The sequence below is a fragment of the Solanum dulcamara genome, chromosome 9, assembly GCF_947179165.1.
Source record: "Solanum dulcamara chromosome 9, daSolDulc1.2, whole genome shotgun sequence".
NCBI classification, from domain to species: Eukaryota; Viridiplantae; Streptophyta; class Magnoliopsida; order Solanales; family Solanaceae; genus Solanum; species Solanum dulcamara.
In genome coordinates, this window is record NC_077245.1 from 75,099,406 (window position 1) to 75,123,595 (window position 24,190).

The following is a 24,190-nucleotide window of genomic DNA, read 5'->3' on the forward strand; positions in this document are numbered from 1 at the left end:
TAAATCTATTCAGTGAAATTGAGTTAAAAACTCATGTATGTTGAAAAGAAATGTGCAAATATCCATAACTTCTACTTATGTGACCGAATCATCCTATACCCTTGATAGATGACTCCGTAAAGTCAAATGTTTGAAATTCACGTACGCCACCTCATTTGGTCGAGGTGGGCTCCACCATTCCCGAACTTTACTTTGTTATTCCATTTGGCCTATTTTGAGTAGAATTTAAAGAAAACTCATGGCTACTCTTCCAAATATTATACGACTATTATTTTAATTATTCCGTTCAGTCTCATAATATATATTTTGAAATATGAAGACGATTTCAACAAGAATATTTTGACATAGACTATCGTAACATCGGAAAGTCACGCACTCTGATTATGATTTGTCATCAAGATTATGCTATTGAGTCTCTATAAGTGTTTTGTATTTTAAATTGTATTTAGATTCTCACTACTCCACTTGTGCCTACTATTATGATATCATCCACCGGAACCCGGGCCGGCTTTGCAATCGTGCGCCCTATAATGAATTCGGCAGTATGATGTGTTACAGGTCTCGAGACCTCGCCATAGGGCCGGGTATCGTTTACGGTGTTATGATGTGATATGGCATATGATATGTTCTGATGATATGACATGTTGTGATGATATGATGTGTTCGAAGTTTGTACAGAGATTTGAAATCTTCTAGAGTATGATGTGTTGTGGTACCAGCGTCAGGATGGTTACCACGTTCCCGAGCCTTATGCATGATTTTTATTTGCATTATGTACATATATTTTCAGTACAAATTTTGATGTCCTGGTTTGGTATGTGCTCCTTGTACCTTTCCTTTCAGTTACGATCTATACTCTTTATGTTTGTGCTTTACATACTCAGTACAAAGTTCGTACTGACCCCCTTTCTTTGGGGGGCTGCGTTTATGGCCGCAGGTACAGATGTTCAGGATCCATCAGCGTAGGCTACACACGTTCTGCTACCACAGAGTGCTCCTTTGACTCAGAGCCTACATTTCGGTATATGGATTTCCTCTGTACATGCTTCTGTATATTTGACCATTTGGGTATGATGGGGCCCTATCCCGTTATATGCTTCTGTTATGTTCTGGTAGAGGCCTGTAGACATCAGTGTGGGTCATTGGTCGTGTATGTTCATCTGTGTGTGACATGTATCTTAATGCGGTCCCTTTTGTTATAACGGCCAAAATGGCCCATATGTTTGTATATATGCCTATGTCTAGCGATGTGCGTTTCGTCGCCCCTTTTGGTTTGATATGTTATTTTCTACGAGTGCGACCGCTTAAAAAAAATAATTGCCTTCTGTTATAATTAAATACGATGATTTAGTATGTAAGATCATTTGGGTGTCCAAACAGGACGCCAGTCGCGGCCCACAGGGCTGGGTTGTGACAAAAGTTTCACTAGGCTACTAAAGTTGTTCCTTAGTTCGTTACGAACTCTACTATAGAAGAATCCAAGAAAATTCAACCTAGACCTTCGGGACCTAAAAAATTCATTGGCAAACACACAAAAAAACTGATAAAATCGTTCAATTCCTGTTGTGTCGTTAATAAAATGCTCGTAAATCCCTCTAAAGTGCCATTGGGGCTACTAAAGTTAATCCTTAGGTTGTTACAAACTCTACTATAGATGAATCCAAGAAATTCGATCCCCGACACCCAAATAATTCGTGGCAAACACACATAAAATTCTGGCAAAATCGCCTAATTCTTGTTGCATCGCTAGTAAAATGCTCCTAAACCCCTCTAAAGTATTGGAAGGGCTACTGTAGTTGTTCCCCAAGTCTTTAAGGACGCTACTATGGTAGAATCTACGAAAATTCTACTCGAATCATCGGCACCTAAAAAATTCGTGGGCTAATACAAACATTAAAATCGGCAAAATCGCATAATTCAACCTGCGTCGCAAATAAAATGCTACTATACCTCTCTAAAGCACCATCGGGCTACTAGAGTCATTCTCTGGGTTATTTCGGACGCTACTATAAATAAATCTAAGAAAATTCAACCCGGATCCACGACACTTAAAAAATTTGTGGGCTAACACACATGAAAAACTAGAAAAATTGTCTAATTCTATTGTGTCGCCAATAAAATACTCCAAAACCCATCTAAAGCACCGATGGAGCTACTGGACTCGTTCCCATGTCATTACAGATGCTACTATAAAAGATTACATGACAATACGATCCGATTCCCCAGCAGCTAAAAATTTTATGAACTAACACACACGAAAAATTGGAAAAATCACCTAATTTATGTTGCATCACCAATAAAATGCTCCTAAACCCCTCTAAACTGACGCCGAGGCTACTAGAATTATTCTCTAGGTCGGTATGGATGCAGAAATTGAAGAATCCAAGAAAATTCGACCCGGACCCCTGACACCCAAAAAATCTATGCGTAACACACACGAAAAACTAGCAAAATTGTCTAATTCCTGTTGCATCGCTAATAAAATGCACCTAAACCCCTCTAAAGCACCGCTAGGGCTACTGAAATCGTTCTCCAGCTCGTTACGGGAGCTACTATGGAAGAATATAAGAAAATTTGACTTGGACCCCCGATATCTAAAAATTTTATGGGCTAACACACACGAATAATTGGCAAAATCGCCTAATTCCTGTTGCGTCGGTAATAAAATGCTCCTGAACCCTTCCAAAGCACCGCCGGGGCTACTAAAGTCGTTCCTCTGGTTACGAACGCTACTATGCAAGAATCTAAGAAAAGTTGACATGGAACCCCGACACCCAAAATATTCGTGGGTTAAAACACACAAAAAATTGGCAAAACAGCCTAATTTCTATTGCGTCGCCAATAAAATATTTCTAAACTCCTCTAAAGTGTTGTCGGGGCATCTGGAGTCATTCCCATGTCGTTACACGCGCTACTATAGAAGAATCTAAAAATTTTAACCTGAACTCCGACACCAAAAAAATCTGGGGGCTAACTCACATAAAAAGCTAGAAAAATTGTCTAATTCCTGTTGCGTCGCCAATAAAATGCCACTAAACTCCTCTAATGCACCACTGGGGGATACTAAAGTCGTTTCCTAGGTTGTTTTGGGCGCTACTATTGAATATTCCAAGAAAATTCGATTCGGACCCCCGACACCTAAAAATTATGTGGGCTAATACATATGAAAAACTAACAAAATCACCTAATTCCTGTTGCGTCACAAATAAAATGTTATTTAACCTTCAAAAGTTCCATCAGGGCTACTAGAGTCGTTCACCAGGTCGTTACGTATGTTAATATAGATGAATCCAAGAAAATTCAACCCGAACCCCCGACACCTAGAAAATTCGTGGGCAAATACACACGAAAAACTAGTAAAATCGCCTAATTCATATTTCGTCGCTAATAAAATGCTCATAAACCCTTCTAATTTTCTGTCAGATATACTGGAGTCATTTTGCGTGTCGTTACGAACGTTACTATGGAAATATTTAGGAAAATTTGACCCGAACCCCCGATACCTAAAAATCTTTGGGCTAACACATACGAAAAACTAGCAAAATCGCCTATTTCATTTTGTATCGCAAATAAAATGTATCTATACCCTAGGTCATTACGGATTCTACTATTGAAGAATCCAAGAAAATTTGACCCGAACCCTTGGCACATAAAAAATCTGTGTGCTAACACACACAAAAAATTACAAAAATCACCTAATTCCCGTTGTATCGCTAATAAAATACTCCTAAACTCTTCTAAAGCACCTCTAGAGCTACTAGAGTCGTCTTCAAGTTGTTACGGGTGGTACTGTGGAAGAATCCAAGAAAATTCGATCTGGACCCTGACATTTAAAATTTTGTGGGCTTACACACATGAAAAACTGGCAAAATTGACTAATTTCTGTAGCGTCACAAATTAAATACTCCTAAACCCCTCTAAAGCATCGTTAGGGATACTAGAATCATTCCTCAGGTTGATAGGGACTCTACTATATAAGAATCCAAGAAAATTCATCTGGAACAACGACACCTAAAAATCTGTGGGCCAACACCACAAAAAACTGGCAAAATTGCCTAATTACTATTGCGTTGCTAATAAAATACTCCTTAACCCCTCTAAAGCTCCGTCGAGGCTATTGAAATCATTCTCTAGGTTGTTATGGACATTAATATGTAGGAATTTAAGAAAATATGACCCGACACCTAAAAAATTCTTGAGCTAACACACCCAAAAAATTGGCAAAATTGCCTAAACCCCTCGAAAGCATTGTCGGGGTTTTGGAGTCATTCTCCAAGTTGTTACGGATGCTACTATAGAAGAATCTAAGAAAATTCGACCCAGACAACCAACGCCTAAAAAATTCATGGGCTAACATAGACGAAATGCAAGAAAAAATGCCTATTCTCTGTTGCGTCACCAATAAAATACTCCTAAACCCCTCTAAAGCGCCACTGGGGATGCTGGAATTTTCCCCAGGTTGTTATGGGTGCTACTATGGAAAATTTCAAGAAAATTCTACTACCTGTAGCACCTAAAAAATCCGTGGGCTAACATACACAAAAAACTAGCAAAATCACCTAATTTCTGTTGCGTCGCAAATAAAATGCTCTCAAACCCTCAAGAGCGCTGCTAGGGCTATTAGAGTCATTTTCCCAGGTTATTACGGGCGCTAATATAAAATAATCCCAAAAAAATTGACCTGGACCTCCAGCACCTAAAATATTTATGGGCTAATACATATTAAAAACTGTCAAAATTGCCTAATTTCTTTTACGTTGTAAATAAAATTCTCCTAAACCCCCTTAAAGTGCCGCTGGGTCTATTGGAGTCATTTCCTAGATCGTTACGGATGCCACTATGGAAAAATCTAAGAAAAATTGACCCCTAACCCCCGATACCAAAAAAATACGTGGGCTAACACACACGAAAAACTATCAAAATTGCTTAAATGTTGTTGCATTGTAAATAAAATACTCCTAAATCTCTCTAATGCGACGCCGAGACTACTGCAATAGTACCCCATGTCGTTACAGACACTACTATGAAATAATCTAAGAATGGTGGACTCGGACTCCTAGCGTCTAAAAAATCCGTAGGATAACACACACGAAAACGAGCAATATCGCCTAATTCCACTTGCGTCGCAAATAAAATGCTCTTAAACCCCTTCTAAATCATCATCAGGGAAACCGGTGTCCTTTCCTAGGTCGTTACGGACGCTAATATGGAAGAATACATGAAAATTCGATCAAAACCCCAGGCACCTAAAATATCTGTAGGCTAACATACACAAAAATTGGCAAAATCGCCTAATTAGTGTTGCATCGCTAATAAAATAGTCCTAAACCCTCTAAAGCGCTGTCGGGGCTACTAGAGTCGTTCCCCAAGTCGTTGCGGGTGCTACTATAGAATAATTCAAGAAAATTTAATCTGTACCCCTGGCTCCTATAAAATTCGTGGGTAAACACACACAAAAAACTAGAAATATTGCCTAAAATCTTTTTGCATTGCCAATAAAATGCTCATAAACCCCTCAAAAGCATCGCCAGAGCTACTGAAGTCGTAACCTAGGTCGTTACGAATACTACTATGGAAAAATCCAAGAAAATTCGACCCGGACCCCCAGTACCCAAAAAATCTTTGGGCTAACACATTCAAAAAAATGGAAAAATAGCCTAATTCCCGTTGTGTCGCTAATAAAATGCTTCTAAAGCACCAACGGAGCTACTAGAGTCATTCTCTAAGTCATTACGGATGTTACTATAGAAGAATCCAAGAAAATTTAACCCAGACCTACGGCACCTAAAATATTCGAGGCAAACATACACGAAAAATGGGTAAAATTGTTTAATTCTCATTGTGTCGCCAATAAAATGCTCCTAAACCCCTCTAAAGCGTCGCTGGGCTACTAAAATCAACCTCTAGGTCATTATGAACTCTATTATAGATGAATCAAACAAAATTCGATTTGGACCCTCGGCACCTAAAAAATTCATGGGCTAACACAAACGAAAAACTGGCAAAATCGCCTAATTCCTGTTGCGCCGCGAAAAAAATGCTCCTAAACCCTTCTAAAGCGCCGTCGGGCAACTAGAGTCATTCCCCAGGTAATTATGGGTGCTACTATGAAAGAATCTTAGAAAATTCGACAATTCGACCCAAATCCCCGACACCTAAAAAATCTGTAGGCTAACACACACGAAAAACTTATAAAATCGCCTAATTCCGGGTACGTCGCAAATAAAATGCCCCTAAATTACTCTAAAGCATTGCCGATGCTACTGGAGTAGTTCGAAGGTCATTATGGGCACTACTATGAAAGAATCTAAGAAACTTTGACTCAGACCTCCGTCATCTAAAAAATCCGGGGTTAACACTCATGAAAAATTGGCAAAATCACCTAATTCCTATTGTGTCGCCAATAAAATGATCCTAAATCCAACTAAAGCACCACCAGGGCTACTAGAGTCATTTCACAAGTCATTATAGACGCTAATATGAAAGAATCCAAGAAAATTTGGCCTGGACCTCCGGCACCTAATAAATATATGGGCTAAATTACACGAAAACTGAAAAATTGCCTAATTTCTATTGCGTCGCCAATAAAATGCTCCTAAACCCCTCTAAAGCACCGTTGGGGCTACTGGAGTCGTTCTCTAGGTTGTTTCGGATGATACAATAAAAAAATCTAAAAATTGTCAACCCGAAACCTCGGCATCTAAAAAATCTATAGGCTAATACACACAAAAAATTGGGAAAATTGTCTAATTTCTGTTGCGTCGCCAATAAAATACTCTTAAACCCCTCTAAAACGCTGCCGAGGTTATTGGAGTCTTTCCCAGATCGTTAAGGACGCTCAGACCCCCAACACCTAAAAAATTCGTGGCTAATACACACAAAAAATTGGCAAAATTATCTAATTCTTGTTGAGTCGCCAATAAAATCCTCGTAAATCCCTCTAAATCACTGTTGCTGCTATGGAAGACGTTCTCTAGGTAGTTATAAACACTACTATGAAATAATCCAAGAAATTTCGATCCGGGACTTCTACACCTAAAAAATCTATGAGCTAACAAATGCGAAAAATTGACAAAATCACCTAATTTCTGTAGTGTCGCCAATAAAATGCTACTAAGCCCTCTAAAACGCCACTAGGGCTACTGAAGGCATTCTCCTGGTCGTTACGAACGCTAATATGGATGAATGAGAGAAAATTTGACTCGAACCCTCGGCACCTAAAAAGTCTGTGGGCTAACAGACAAAAAACTGGCAAACTGGCCTAATTTCTATTGTGTCGCCAATAAAATACTCCTAAACCCCTCTAAATTGCTGTCAGATTACTGGAGTTTTTCCCCAAGTGGTTACGAACTCTTTTATAAAAGAATTCAAGAAAATTTGACCCAGATCTCCGGCACCTAAAAAATCTGTAGGCTAGCTAACACACAAGAAAATCTGGCAAAAATGCCTAATTTCTATTGTGTTGCAAATAAAATAATCATAAACCCCTCTATAGCACCATTGGAGCTACTAGAGTCATTCTCCATATCGTTACGGATGCTACGATAAAAGAATCTAAGAAAATTCAATTCGAACCCCTGACACCTAAAACGTCTGTGGGCTAACACATATGAAAAACTGACAAAATCGCCTAATCCTATTGCGTTGCCAATAAAATGATCCTAAATCCTTGTAAAGCACCACTGGGGCTACTGGATTCATTCCTTAAGTGGTTACGGATGCTACTATGGAAGAATTCAAGAAAAATTACATCCGAACCCCCAGCACCTAAAATATCTGTTGGCTAGTAACACAAAAAACAGATAAAATCGATCAATTTCAATTGCGTCGCTAATAAAATGCTCCTAAAGTCTTCTAAAGTGATGCTAAGGTTATTAGAGTCGTTTTCAGGTCTTTACGGATGCTAATATGGAAGAATGCAAGAAAATTTGACCTAGACCCTAACACCTAAAAAATTCGTGGGTTAATAGACACGAAAAAACTGGCAAAATTGCCAAATTCTTGTTGAGTCATAAATAAAATGCTCCTAATCCATTTAAATCACCGTCGTGGCTACTGAAATCGTTCTCCAGGTCGTTACAAATGCTAATATGAAAGAATCTGAGAAAATTCAATCTGGATCCCCGACATCTAAAAAATCCGTGGGATAATAAACAAAAAAAATTGGCAAAAATCACCTAATTTCTATTGTGTCACCAATAAAATTCTTCTAAACCCTCTAAAGCGCTGCTGGGGCTACTAGAGTCACTCTCCAGATCGTTACGGATGCTACTATGAAAGAATACAAGAAAATTCGATTCAAACCCTCGACAACTAAAAAATCTGTGGGCTAATATACAAAAAGAAAAATCGCCTAATTTCTGTTGTGTCGCTAATCAAATGCACTTAAACCTTTGTAAAGCGCCACCAGGGCTACTGGAGTCTTTTCATAGGTCATTACAGATGCTACTATGAAATAATCCAAGAAACTTCGACCCGGACCTTTAACACCTAAAAAATCTACGAACTAACATACATAAAAAATTGGCAAAATCGCCTAATTACTATTGCATTGCCAATAAAATACTTCTAAATGCTTCTAAAGCGCCTTTGGGGCTACTAGTGTTGTTCTCTAGATCCTTACTAATACTACTATGGAAGAATCCAAAAAAATTTGACCCGGACCTCTGCCAATCAAAAATTTCGTGGGCTAATACACACGAAAAATTGACAAAATTGCCTTATATCTATTGTGTCGCTAATAATATGCTCCTAAACCCCTCTAAAGTGCTGACGGGACTACTGGAGTTGTTTTCCAGATTATTACGGATGCTACTATGAAATAATCCAAGAAAATTTGACCCGAACTCCGACACCTAAAAAGTCCGAGGGCTAACACATACAAAAAACTGGCAAAATCAATTTATTTCTATTGCGTCGCAAATAAACTACTCCTAAACCCCTCTAAAGCACCGCTAGAGCTACTGGAGCCATTCACTAGGTTGTTATGGACACTACTATGGAAGAATCGAAGAAAATCGATCCAAACTCGCGATACCTAAAAATTACTTGGACTAACACACATGAAAAACTGACAAAATCAATTTATCCCTATTCCATAGCCAATAAAATGCTTCTGAACTCCTATAAAGTGTCACTGGGGCTACTAGAGTCATTCTGCAGGTCGTTATGGATACTACTATGGAAGAATCCAGAAAATTTGATCCAAATCCCCAGCTCCAAAAAAATCTATGGCTAACGCACACGAAAAACTGGTGAAATCGCCTAATTCCTATTGCGTTTCCAATAAATTGCTCTTACATGCCTCTAAAGCACTACTGGGCTACTTGAGTTATTCCTTAGATTGTTACGGATGCTACTATGGAATAATCCATGAGAACTCGACCCGGACACCCGACCCCTAAAAAATCTGTGGGCTAACAAAAAACTTGTAAAATCGCCTAATTCTTGTTGCGTAGCAAATAAATTACTCCTAAACCCCTCTAAGGTGCCGCTAGGGATACTGGAGTCATTCATCAAGTCGTTACAGTCACTACTATGAAGAATCCAAAAAAATTTGACCTGAACACCCTACACCTAAAAAATTTGTAGGCTAACACATGAAAAACTGGTAAAATCGCATAATTCCTCTTGCGTCGCCAATAAAATAATGCTAAACACTTCAAAAGCGCTGTAAGGGCTACTGGAGTTGTTCTCCAGGTCGTAACGGACGCTAATATTAAAGAATCCAAGAAAATTTGACCTGAACCCCCGGCAACTAAAAAATCTATGGGCTAATACACACGAAAATCTAGCAAAATCGCTTAATTCCTATTTCGTCGCCACTAAAATGATCCTAAACCCCACTAAAGCACCATCGGGGCTGCTGGATTCATTTTCCAAGTCATTTCGAACACTACTATAAAAGAATCTAAGAAAATTCAACTCGAACCCCCGACACCTAAAAAATCTATGAGCTAATACACACAAAAAACTGACAAAATTGCCTAATTCCTATTGCATCGCCAATGAAATGCTTCCAAACCCCTTTAAAGTGCTATCGAGGTTACTAGAATTGTTCCCAAGGTCGTTACGAATGCTCCTACAGAAGAATCCAAGAAAATTCAACTCGGACCTCCAGCACCAAAAAAAACCATGGGTAATACACACGAAAAAATGGGTAAAATTGTTTAATTCCTATTGAGTTGCCAAGAAAATACTCCTAAATTCCTCTAAATCACCGCCACGACTAATTAAGTCATTACCAGGTTGTTACGAACCCTACTATAAAATAATCCAAGAAAATTCAATCCGAACACCCGACACTTAAAAAATTCGTAAGCTAACAGATACGAAAAACTTGCAAAATTAGCGAATCGTGTTGCGTCGCCAATAAAATGCTCATAAAACCCTCTAAAGCACCGCCAAAACTACTGGATTGATTCTCAGGACGTTACAGACCCTACTATGGAATAATCTAAGAAAATTCGACCCGTACCTCCGCTGCCTACAAAATCAATGGGCTAACACACACGAAAAACTAGAAAAATCGCATAATTTCTATTGCGTGGCCAATAAAATGCTCCTAAATCTCTTTAAAGTGCCATTGGGGCTACTGGAGTCGTTTTCCATGTCGTTACGGATTCTACTATGGAGAAACCTAAGAAAATTCAAAACGGAACCCTGACACCTATAAAATTCGTGCGCTAATACACACAAAAAACTAGAAAATTGCCTAATTCCTGTTGCATCGGCAATAAATGCTTCTAAAGCTTGCAAAAGTGCCGCTGCGACTAATGGACTCATTCATTAGGTCATTACGGATGCTGCTATAGAAGAATCTAAGAAAATACAACTCGGAACCCCGGCATCTAAAATATTCGCGGGCTAACACACACGAAAAACTGGAAAAAATCTCCTAATTCCTTTTGCGTCACCAATAAAATGCTTCTAAACCCCTCTAAAGCATCGCCGGGGCTAGTAGAGTTGTTCACAGGTCGTTACAGACGCTACTATGGAAGAATCCTAAAAAATTCGAACTGAACCCCCGGCTTCTAAAAATTACTTGGGCTAACATACACGAAAAACTAGCCAAATTGCCAAATTCCTATTCCATCGCTAATAAAATGCACCTAAACCCCTTCAAAGCGTTGCTGGAGATATTAGATTCATTCCACAAGTCGTTACGGATGCTACTATGGAAGAATCCTAGAAAATTTAACCCAAACCCCCGACACCCAAAAAATCTGTGGTAACACTCACGAAAACCAGGCAAAATCACCTAATTCCTGTTGTATCACCAATAAAATACTCTTAAACCCTCTAAAGCGCTGTCAGAGTTATTAGACTCGTTCCCCAGCTCATTATAGATGCTACTATAGAAGAATACAAAAAAATTCGCCCCGAACCCCCAACATTTCAAAAAAGCGTGGCTATCACTCATGAAAACCTGGTAAAATCGCCTAATTTCTGTTGTGTCGCTAATAAAATGCTCCTAAACCCCTCTAAAGCACTGTCGAAGTTATTAGAGTCGTTCTCCAACTCATTACAGATGCTACTATGTAAGAATCCAAGAAAATTCGACCCGAACTCCCAACACTTAAAAAAAGCGTGGCTAACACACAAGAAAAACCAAAAAAATCGCCTAATTTCTGTTGCATCGCTAATAAAATGCTCCTGACCCCTTTAAAGTGTCGCTGAGGCTAAATGAGTCATTGCCCAGGTCATTACGGATGCTACTATGGAAAAATCCAAAAAAATTTTACCTGAACCACCGGCATCTAAAAAATCCGTGGGCTAACACAATACGTAAAAGTAGAAATCGCATAATTCCTATTGCATCATCAATAAAATGCTCCTAAATCCCTTTAAAGCACCACCGGAGCTACTGAAGACGTTCCCAGGTCGTTACAGACGCTACTTTGAAAGAGTTAAAGGAAATTCAACCCAGACACCCGGCATATAAAAAAATTGTGGGCTAATACACGAAAATTTGGACAAATCACCTAATTTCAGTTGCGTTGCCAATAATATGCTTCTAAACCACTTTAAAACACCGCTGGATTTACTGGAGTCGTTCCTCAGGTCGTTACAGATGTAACTATGGAAAAAGCTAAGTACAGTCGACTCGGACTTCGGTACCTAAAAAATCCGTGGGCTAACACACACGAAAAACTAAAAAAATCGCTTAATTCCTGTTGTGTCGCCAATAACATGCTTCTAAATGCCTCTAAATCACCGTCGGGGCTACTAAAATCATTCCCTAGGTCGTTATGGACAGTACTATGTAATAATCCAAGAAAATTCAACCCGTACCTCGGTACCTAAAAAATTCGTGGGCTAACACACACGAAAAATTGACAAAAATGCGTAATTCCAATTGCATCGCCAATAAAATGCATCTAAATTCCTCTAAAGTACATTCGGGGTTACTGGAGTCGTTCTTCAGGTCAATATGGATGCTACTATGGAAGAATCCAAGAAAATTCGACCCGTACCTTTGCATCTAAAAAATCCGTGGGCAAACACATATGAAAAACTTGCTAACTCGCCTAATTCCAGTTGCATTGCAATTAAAATTCTTCTAAACCCCTCTAAAGCATTGTCAGAGTTATTGGAGTTATTCCCCATCTCGTTATGGATTCTACTATGGAAGTATCAAAGAAAATTCGACTCTAAACCCAAGCACCTAAAAAATTCGTAGCTAACACAAATGAAAAATTGGCAAAATTGTCTAATTTCTATTGCATCGCCAATAAAATACTCCTGAACCCCTCTAAAGCACCGTCGAGGCTACTGGAGTCGTTGACCAGGTTGTTACGGATGCTAATATGAAAGAATCTAAAAAAATTTGATCCAAACCACCGACACCTAAAAAATTCGTGGACTAACATAATACATAAAACTAGAAAAATAGCCTAATTCCTATTGCGTCCCCAATAAAATGCTTTTAAATCCCTATAATGAGCCGCCAGGACTACTAGAATCATTTACAGATTGATACGGACTCTACTATAAAAGAATCTAAGAAAATTTGATCTGGACCCCCAACGCCTAAAAATACGTAGGCTAACACACACGAAAAACTGGCAAAATTACCTAATTCCTTTTTTGTCACCAGTAAAATGCTCCTAAATCTCTCTAAAGCGCTGCCGAGGCCACTGGAGTTGTTCCTTATGTCATTACACAGGCTACTATTAAATAATCCAAGAAAATTCGAACTGGACACCCGGCACCTAAAAAATCTATGGGTTTACACACATGAAAATCTAGCAAAATCGCCTAATTTCTATTGCGTCTCCAATAAGATAATCCTAAATCCCTCCAAAGCACCACCGAGGATACTACAGTCGATCCCTAGGTTGTTACGGATGCTATTATTTAAGAATCTAAGAAAATTCGACCCGCCCCCTGCACCTAAAAAATCTGTGGGCTAACACACATGTAAAATTGACAAAATCGCCTAATTCTTGTTGCATCGCCAATAAAATGCTCTTAAACCCTTCTAAAGTACCACCGGGGCTACTGGAGTCATTCCTAAGTCATTACAGATGCTACTAGGGAAGAATCATAGAAAATTTGACTCGTACCCCAGCACCTAAAAAATCTGTAGGCTACACAAATAAAAAACTGGCAAAATCGCCTAATTTATGTTGCATCACAAATAAAATGCTCTTAAACCCCTCTAAAGCACAGTTGGGGCTACTGGAGTCGTTCCCAGGTCGTTATAAACGTTACTATGGAAGAATCTAAGAAAATTTGATCCAGACCCTTGGCACCTTAAAAATTTGTGGGCTAACACATGAAAAATTGGGAAAATCATTTATTTCCTCTTGCATTGCAAATAAAATGCATCTAAACCCTTCAAAAGCATCTTTGGGGCAATTGGTGTTATTTCTTAGGTCGTTACAGACTCTACAATGGAATAATCCAAGAGAATTGCCAAAATCGCCTAATTTCTTTTGCATCGCCAATAAAATGCTCCTAAACCCCTCTAAATCACCGGCGGAGCTACTTGAGTTGTTCCACAAGTTGTTACAGACACTACTATGGAAGAATCCAAGAAATTCTACTCGGCCCCCGCCACAAAAAAAATACATGCGCTAACATACACGAAAAATTAGCAAAATTGCCTGATTCCAGTTGCGTCGCCAATAAAACTCTTCTAAACCCCTCTAAAGCATTGTCGGATTATTGAAGTCATTCTCCATCTCGTTACGCATGCTACTATAGAAGAATCAAAGAAAATTTGACCAGAACCTACAACATCTAAAAATTCGTGGCTAATACATACGAAAAACTAGCAAAATTGCCTAATTTCTGTTGCATTGCCAATAAAATACTCCTGAACCTCTATAAAGCATTGCCGAAGCTACTGGAGTCATTTCCTAGGTCGTTACGGATGCTATTATACAAGAATACAAAATAAGTCGACTCGAACCACCAACACCTAAAATTCATGGGCTAACACAATATGTAAAACTAGAAAAACTGTCTAATTCCTGTTGCGTCGCTAATAAAATACTCCTAAACTCAACTAAAGTACCGTTGGAGAAACTGGAGTCGTTTCCTCGGTTTTCACGGATGCTACTATAGAAAAAATCCAAAAAAATTCAACCCGAACCCCAGCACCTAAAAAATCCCTGCGCTAACTTACACGAAAAACTGAAAAACAATTACCTAATTTCTGTTGTATCACAAATAAAATGCTACTATACCCCTCTAAAGCATCGTCGGGGCTATATGAGACATTCCCAGATCGTTACAAATGCTACTATGGAAAAATCCAAGAAAATTCAACCCAAACTCCCGACATCTAAAACTTACGTGGGCTAAAACACATAAAAAACTGGAAAAATCACTAATTCCTATTCTATGGCCAATGAAATGCTCCTGAACCCCTTTAAAGAGTCGCGGGGGCTACTGGAGTTATTCTGAAGGTCGTTAGGGATGCTACTATGGAAGAATAATAGCAAATTCCACCCAAACCCTCGACACCTAAATAGTCCGTAGCTAACACACGAAAAATTAGCAAAATCGCCTAAATTCTGTTGAGCCGCCATTAAAATGCTCCAAAACCCCTCTAAAGCACCACTGGGGCTACTGAAGTCATTTACTAGGTCATTACGGATACTACTAAGGGAGAATCGAAGAAAATTCGATCTGGACCCCTAGCACCTAAAAAATCCGTGGGCTAACACACACGAAAAATTGGCAAAATCGCCTAATTCCAGTTACATCACGAATAAAACTCTCCCAAAACCCCTCTAAAGCACCACCAGAGTTACTGGAGTCGTTACTCAGGTCATTACTGACATTATTATGGAAGAATCTAAGAAAATTCAATTTGAACCCCCAGCACTTAAAAGTTCTATTGGCTAAGCCACACGAAAACTAGCAAAATCTTCTAATTTTTGTTGCATGGCAATTAAAATTCTCCTAAACCCCACTAAAGTGACGGCGGGGCTACTGGAGTAATTACCATGTCTTTACGGGCGCTACTATGAAAGATTCTAATAAAATTCGATCCGGACCCCAGCATCAAAAAAATTAGTTGGCTAACACACATAAAAAACTAGCAAAATATTCTAATTCCTATTGTATCGCGAAGAACATGCTCCTAAACCACTCTAAAGCGCCGTCGGGGCTGCTGGAGTCATTCCCTAGGTTGTTAAGAACGCTACTATGGAAGATCCTATTAAAATTCAACCCGAACCCCCATGACTAAAAAATCTGTAGGCTAACACATGAAAAATTGGCAAAATCGTCTAATTCCTGTTGCGTCGCTAATAATATGCTCCTAAACCCTCTAAAGCATTGCTGGGGAAACTAGAGTCCAGGTCGTTATGGATGCTATTATGGAAGAATCCAAGAAAATTCGATCCAAACCCTCGGCACCTAAGAAGTCCACGGGCTAACATATATGAAAACCTAGAAATATCGCTAAATTCATGTTGTGTCGCTAATTATATGCTCCTAAACCCCTCTAAACTGCCACCACAGCTACTAGAGTCATTTCTTAAGTCGATACGGACGCTAATATGGAAGAATTCAAGAAAATTCAACTCGAACCCTCAGCACCTAAAAATACGTGGGCGAACACACATAAAAAACTAGCAAAATTGCCTAATTTATGTTGCATCGCCAATAAAATGGTCCTAAACCCCTCTAAAGAATCGCCGGGTCTATTGGAGTCATTCTGCATGTCGTTACAGATGATACTAAGGAAAAATCCACAAAATTTCAACCCAGACATCCGTTGCTTAAAAAATCTGTGGGTTAACAAATGAAAAATAGGCAAAAATTGCCTAATTACTGTTGCGTCGCTAATAAAATGCTCCTAAACCCCTCTAAAGCATCATCGGGACTGCAGGAGTCATTCCCCAGATCGTTATGGATGCTCTTATAGAAGAATCTAACAAAATTCAAGTGAGGTCCCCGGCACCTAAAAAATCTATGGGCTAACACACATGAAAAATTGGCAAAATAGCTTAATTTCTCTTGCATTGCTAATAAAATGCTCCCAAACCCTCCAAAGCACCGCCGATTCTATTAGAGTCATTCCCCAAGTCATTACGAATGCTAATATGGAAGAATCTAAGAAATTTTGACCCGAACCACGGTACCTAAAAAATCTGTGGGCAAACACACACAAAAAATTGGTAAAAATTGCCTAAATCATGTTACATCACTAATAAAATCCCCCTAAACCCTATAAAGTGATGCCGGGGCTACTAGAATCATTCTCCATGTTGTTACGGATGCTACTATGAAAGAATTCAATAAACTTCGACCCGGACCCCCGGCATCTAAAAAAACTATGGGCTAACATACTCGAAAAACATGCACTACCGGGGCTACTAGAGTTATTCTCTAGGTCTTTACGATCGCTACTATAGAAGAATCCAAGAAAATTTGACTCATACCGCCGTCACCTAAGAATTCCATAGGCTAACACATAAAAAACTAACAAAATCGCATAATTGTCATTGCGTCGTCAATGAAAATGCTACTAAACTCATCTAAAGCATCGCTGGGCCTACAAGAGTCATCACCAGGTCGTTAAGGAAGCTACTATGGAAGAATCCAAGAATATTCGACCCAGACCTTCGGCATCTAAATAATCTATGGGTTAACACACAAAAAAAACTGGCAAAATCCCCTAATTCCTATTGAGTCGCCAATAAGATACTCCTAAACCCTCTAAAGCACCACTGGGGCTACTAAAGTCATCTCTAGGTCGTTACGGACACTAATATAGAAGAATCCAAGAAAAACTGGAAATATTGCCTAATTTTTGTTGCATCGCCAATAAAATACTTCTAAACTTCTCTAAAGCACTACCGGGACTACTGGAGTTGTTCCCCAAGTTGTTATGGATGTTAATGTTGAAGAATCTAAGAAAATTTAACTCGGACCCCTGGCACCTAAAAAATTCGTGGGCTAACACATGTGAAAAAATGGAAATATCGCCTAATTTCGGTTGCATCACTAATAAAATGCTACTAAACCCCACTAAAGTGCCTTCGAGGCAACTAGAGTCGTTCCCCAGGTCGTTACCAACGCTACTATAGAAGAATCCAAGTAATTTCAACCCGGACCCCCTGTACCTTATAAAATTGAGGCTAAGATACATAAAAAATTGGCAAAATCATCTAAATCCTGTTGCAACGTCAATAAAAATGCTCCTAAACCCCCTAAAGTACCACCAGACTCCCAACAACAAAAAAATCTGTGAGCTAACACACACGAAAATATGGCAAAATCACCTAATTCCTATTGTGTCACCAATAAAATGCTCCTAAGCCCTCTAAAGTGCCGCTAGTTCTATTGGAGTCGTTCCTCAAGTCGTCACAGATGCTAATATAGAATAATCCAAGAAATTTCAACTCAAAACCTCGGTACCTAAAAAATCTATGGGCTAACATACACGAAAAACTAGCAAAATTGCCTAATTCTTGTTGCGTCACCAATAACATGCTCCTAAACCCCTCTAAAGTGCCGCCTGGGCTACTGGAGTCCTTCTTCAGCTTGTTACGAATGCTACTATGGAAGAATCCAAGAAAATTGAATCTGGACCCCCAACGCCTAAAAATTATGTGGGCTACACACAAAAAAAAACTGGAAATATCGCCTAATTCTTATTGCGTCGCCAATAAAATGCTTCTAAACCCCTCTAAATTGCCATTGGGGAGACTGGAGTCATTTACCATGTCGTTATGGATGCTACTATGAAGAATCCAAGAAAATTTAACCCGGAGCTCAAAATCTAAAAAATCTGTGGGCTAACACACAAAAAAAATTGACAAATTCGCCTAATTGCTATTGCGTTGCATATAAAATTATCCTAAACACCTCTAAAGCACTGCCGGGGCTACTAGAGTCGTTCTCCAGTCGTTACAGATGCTAATATTGAAGAATCCAAGAAAATTCGACCAAGACCATCGGTACTTAAAAAACTCGTAGGCCAACACACAAAAAAAACTTGCAAAATCGCCTAATTCCGGTTGTGTAGTCAATAAAACACTGCAAAGCCCCTATAAAGCACCGTCGGGGCTACTAAGATCATTCTCAAGCCGTTATAGACGCTGATATAGAAGAATCTAAGAAATATTTGACCCGAACACTCGGTACTTAAAAATTTGTAGGCTAACACATACGAAAGACTAGAAAAATCACTTAATTTTTGTTACATTGCCAATGAAATTCTCCTAAACTCCTTTAAAACACCGTCGAAGCTACTAGAGTCGTTCCCCAGGTAGTTACGGACGCTAGAATGGAAAAACCTAAGAAAATTTGATCTGGACCACCGGCACCTAATACATATGTGGGCTAACACACACGAAAATTTGGATAAATCATCTAATTTCTGTTGCGTCGCCAATAAAATGCTCCTAAGCCCATCCAAAGCACCACCGATTCTATTGGAGTCTTTCCTCAGGTCGTTATGAACGCTACTATAGAAGAATCCAAGAAAATTTAATTGGGACCCCCGGCACCTAAAAAATCCGTGAGATAACATACACGAAAAATCACCTAATTCCTATTGCGCCACCAATAAAATGCTCCAAAACTCCTCTAAAGAATCGCTGGGGGTACTAGAATCTTTCTCCAAGTTGTTACGGATGCTACTGTTGAAGAATCTAAGAAAATTCAACCCGGATCTCCAGCACCTAAAAAATCTGTAGGCTAATACATACAAAATATTAGAAAAATTACCGAATTTCTATTGCGTCGTCGATTAAACTGCTCTAAACTCCTTTAAAGGGCCGTCAGAGCTATTGGAATCGTTTCCCAAGTAAAACTATGCCTAACATACACAAAAAACTGACAAAATCGTTTAATTCCTGTAGCAACGTCAATAAAATACTCCTAAACCCTCTAAAACGCCACCAGAGCTACTACAATCATTCCCAGGAAATTACGGACTCTAGTATAGAAGAATCCAAGATAATTCGACCCGGAGCCCCGACACCAAAAAAATCTATGGGCTAACACACACAAAAATTTGGCAAATTTGCCTAAATCCTGTTGCATCGCCAATAAAATACTCCTAAGCCCCTCCAAAGCAACACCGATTTTATTGGAGTCATTCCCGAGGTTGTTATGAAATTTACTACGGAAGTATCCAAGAAAATTAAACCCAGGATTTTGGCACCTAAAAAATCTGTGTGCTAACACACACGAAAAAACTGGCAATATCGCCTAATTTTTGTTGCGTCGCCAATAAAATACTACCAAACCCTTCTAAAGCACCATCAGGGTTACTAAAGTCATTCTCTAGATCTTTAAGGATGCTATTATAGAATATTATAAGAAAATTCAACCCGGACCTCCGGCACTTAAAATTCGTGGCTAAAATACACAAAAAACTAGAAAAATCACCTAATTTATCTTGCGTCGCCAATAAAATACTCCTAAACTCCTCTAAAGGGATGCTGAAGCTACTGGAGTCATTTCCCAAGTCGTTACGGTTGCTACTGGGGAAGAATTCAAGAAAGTTCGACTCGGACCCGGGCACCTAAAAAATTTATAGGCTAAAATACTCAAAAACTGGCAAAATCGCCTAATTCCTGTTGCATCGCCAATAAAATGCTCCCAAACCTTGCTAAAGCACCGATGAGGCTACTGGAGTTGTTCCCCAAAGCACCAATGAGGCTACTGGAGTTGTTCCCCAAGTCGTTATGGACACTACTATTGAAGAATCAAAAAAAATTCGACCCGGACTCCCGACACCTAAAAATTCCACAAAAAATTGGCAAAATTACCTAATTTCTGTTGCATCGCTAATAAAATATTCTTAAACCCCTCTAAAGCACCGTCGAGGCTACTAGAATCAAACCCCAAGTCAGATGCTACTATGGAAGAATCCAAGAAAAATTCGATCCGGACCCTCGGCACCCAAAAAATCTGTGGGATAACACAAAAAAAACTAGCAAAATTGCCTAATTTCTGTTGCGACGCCAATAAAATGCTCCTAAACCACTCTAAAGAGTTGTTAGGGCTATTGGAGTTGTTCCCAGGTTGTTGCAGACGCTACTATTAAAGAATCCAAGAATATTCGACTCGAACCCCCGGCACCTAAAAAATTTGTGAGCTAACACACATGAAGAAATAGAAAAATCACCTAATATTTATTGCGTCGCCAATAAAATGCTCCTAAACCCTTTTAAAGCACCGCAATGGCTATTAGAGTTGTTTCTCACCGCATTGGCTAAATCGCCTAATTCATGTTGTGTCACAAATAAAATGCTCCTACACCCCTCTAAAGCGCTGCTGGGGCTATTGGAGTCATTCCCCAAGTCGTAACGGATACTACTATGGAAAAATATAAGAAAATTCGACCCTGACCCACCAGTACCTAAAAATCCATTGTCTAACACACACTAAAAACTTGAAATATCGCCTAATTTCTATTGTGTCGCCAATAATATGCTCCTAAACCCCTGTAAAGCACCGACATGGCTACTGGAATCGTTCCCAGGTCAATACGAACGCTACTATTGAAGAATCCAAAAAAATTTGACCTGGATCCTCGGCACCTAAAAAATACGTGGGCGAACACATACGAAAACTGGTAAAATTGCCTAATTTCTGTTGCATCGCTAGTAAAATGCTCCTAATCCCCTCCAAAGCACCGCCGATCCTATTGGAGTCTTTCCCCAAGTCTTTATGGACGTTAATATGGAAAAATCCAAAAATATTTGACCCAAACCTTCGGTACCCAAAAAATCTATGGGCTAATACATACAATAAGTTGACAAAATTGCCTAACTCATGTTGCGTCACCAATAAAGTGCTCCTAAATCCCTCTAAAGCGCCGCCGGGGCTACTGGAGTCGTTCCCCAAGTTGTTATGAATGCTACTATAGATGAATCCAAAAAAAGTCAAACCGGACCTCTAAAGCACCGCCGGGGTTATATAAGTCGTTCTCTGGGTCGTTATGGATGCTACCATAGAAGAATGCAAGAAAATTCGACCCAGACCTCTGACACCTAAAAATTTTATTGGCTAACACACATGAAAAACTAGAAAAATAGCATAATTCCTATTGCATCATCAATAAAATATTCCTAAACCCCTCTAAAGCATCGTCGGGGCTACTAGAGTCATCCTCTAAGTTGTTACGGATGCTACTATCGAAAAATTCAGAAAATTCGACCTAGACCTCCGATACCAAAAAAATCATGGGCTAACACACACGAAAAAAACTGGCAAAATCGCTTAATTTCTATTGCGTCGCCAATAAAATACTTCTAAACCCATCTAAAGCATCACAGGGGCTACTAAAATCATTCTTCAGGTCACTACGGACGGTAATATAGAAGAATCTAAGAAAATTTGACCCAAACTCTCGACACCTAAAAAATTGTTGGGGTAACACCTATTAAAAACTGGAAAAATTGCCTAATTTCTGTTGTGTCGTCAATAAAATGCTCCTAAAACCCTATAAAGTGCCCCCGAGGCTACTGGAGTCATCCCCCATGGTTGTTACGGACACTAATATGGAAATATTCAAGAAAATTTGACCTGAACCTCCGGCACCATAAAAATCCGTGGGCTAACACACACGAAAAAATTGACAAAATCTCCTAATTCCTTTTGCTTCGCCAATAAAATGCTCTTAAACCCCTCTAAAGCACCGCCGGGTTCTCCAAGTCATTACGGACGCTAATTTAGAAGAATCCAAGAAAATTTGACCCGGACTTCCGGCACCTTAAAATTTGTGGGATAACATACAAGAAAAATTAGAAAATTGCCTAATTTCTATTGCGTCGCCAATAAAATGCTCTTAAACTTCTCTAAAGAGCCGCCGGTGCTACTGAAGTCATCTCCCAATTTGTTACCGATGGTACTATGGAAGAATCTAAATAAATTTGATCCGGATCTCCGGCACCTAAAAAACTATGGCTAACATACCCGAAAAACTGAAAAAATCACCTAATTTTTGTTGCAACGCTAATAAAATGCTCCTAAACCCTTTAAAGCGCCTCTGGGCTACTGTAGTCATTTCCAAGGTCGTTACGGACGCTAGTGTGGAAGAATCCAACAAAATTTGATCCGCACCCCGATACTTAAAAAATATGTGGGCTAACATACACAAAAATTTGGCAAAATAACCTAATTCTTGTCGCCAATAAAATACTTCTAAGCCCTTCGAAAGCACCACCGATTCTATTGGAGTTGTTCCCAGGTCGTTACGAGTGCTACTATAGAATAATTTAAGAAAATTCAACCCAAACCCCCAAAACGTAAAAAATCCGAGGGCTAACATGCATGAAAAACTGGCAAAATCACCTAATTCCTATAATATCAGCAATAAAATGCTCCTAAGCCCCTCTAAAATGCCATCGGGGCTGCTGAAATCACCCCCGAAGTTATTACGAATACTATTATTGAAGAATCTAAGAAAATTCAACCCGAACCCTCGGCACCTAAAAAATTTGTGGTCTAACACACACGGAAAACTAGAAAAATTAACTAATTCATATTGTGTCGCTTATAAATTACTCCTAAACCCCTCTAAAGTATCATCGGGGCTACTAGATTCATTTTCCAAGACGTTACGGACGCTACTATGAAAGAATTCAAAAAAATTCGACCTGGACCCCAGCACCTAAAAAATACGTGAGCTAACACAAATGAAAAACTAACACAATAACCTAATTTCCTATTGCGTCGCCAATAAAATGCCCCTAAGCCCTTCTAAGTGCCGCCGGGTCTACTGGAGTTGGTTCCCAAGTTACTGCGGATGCTACTATGGACGAATCCAGGAAATTTTGACCCAAATCTCAATCACCTAAAACATCCATAAGCTAAAACATACAAAAAACTTGCAAAATCGCCTAATTCTTGTTGTGTCGCCAATAAAATGATCCTAAGCCTCTCTAAAGCATTGTCGGAGCTACTAGAATCTTCCCCAAGTCGTTACGGATGCTACTATGGAATAATCCAAGAAAATTCAGCCTAAACCCCCGGCACCTAAAAAATATGTGGGCTAACACTAGCGGAAAACTAGCAAAATCGCCTAATTCCTGTTACATCGCCAATAAAATGCTCATAAATCATTATAAAGCACCGTTGGGGCTACTAGAGTTGTTCTCCAAGTCTTTACAGATGCTAGTATAGAAGAATATAATAAAAATCAACCTGAAACCCCGGCACCTAAAAAATCCGTGAGCTAATACACATGAAAAACTAAAAAAAATATCTAATTCTTGTTGCGTCGCCAATAAAATACTGCTAAACCCTCTAAAGCGTCACTGGGCTATTGGAGTCATTCCCCATATTGTTATGGACTCTACTATGAAATAATCTAAAAAAATTCAACCTAGACCCCCGACACTTAAAAAATCTGCGGACAAACACACACAAAAAACTGACAAAATCGCATAATTCATATTGCATCATCAATAAAATGCTCCTAAACTCCTCTAAAGTGGCCCCAGGGTTATTAAAGTCATTTCCTAGGTCGTTACTAACGCTATTGTGGAAGAATCCAAGAAAATTTGATTCAGACCCTCGGCACCTAAAACATTCGTGGGCTAACACATATGAAAAATTGGAAAAATTGCCAAATTTCTGTTGCATCGCCAAAAAAATGCTCTTAAACCCTCTAAAGCGCCACCGGGGCTACTAGAGTCTTCTCCTAGGTCGTTACAGATGCTATTATAGAAAAATACAAGTAAATTTGAGTCGGTACCCTCGTCAC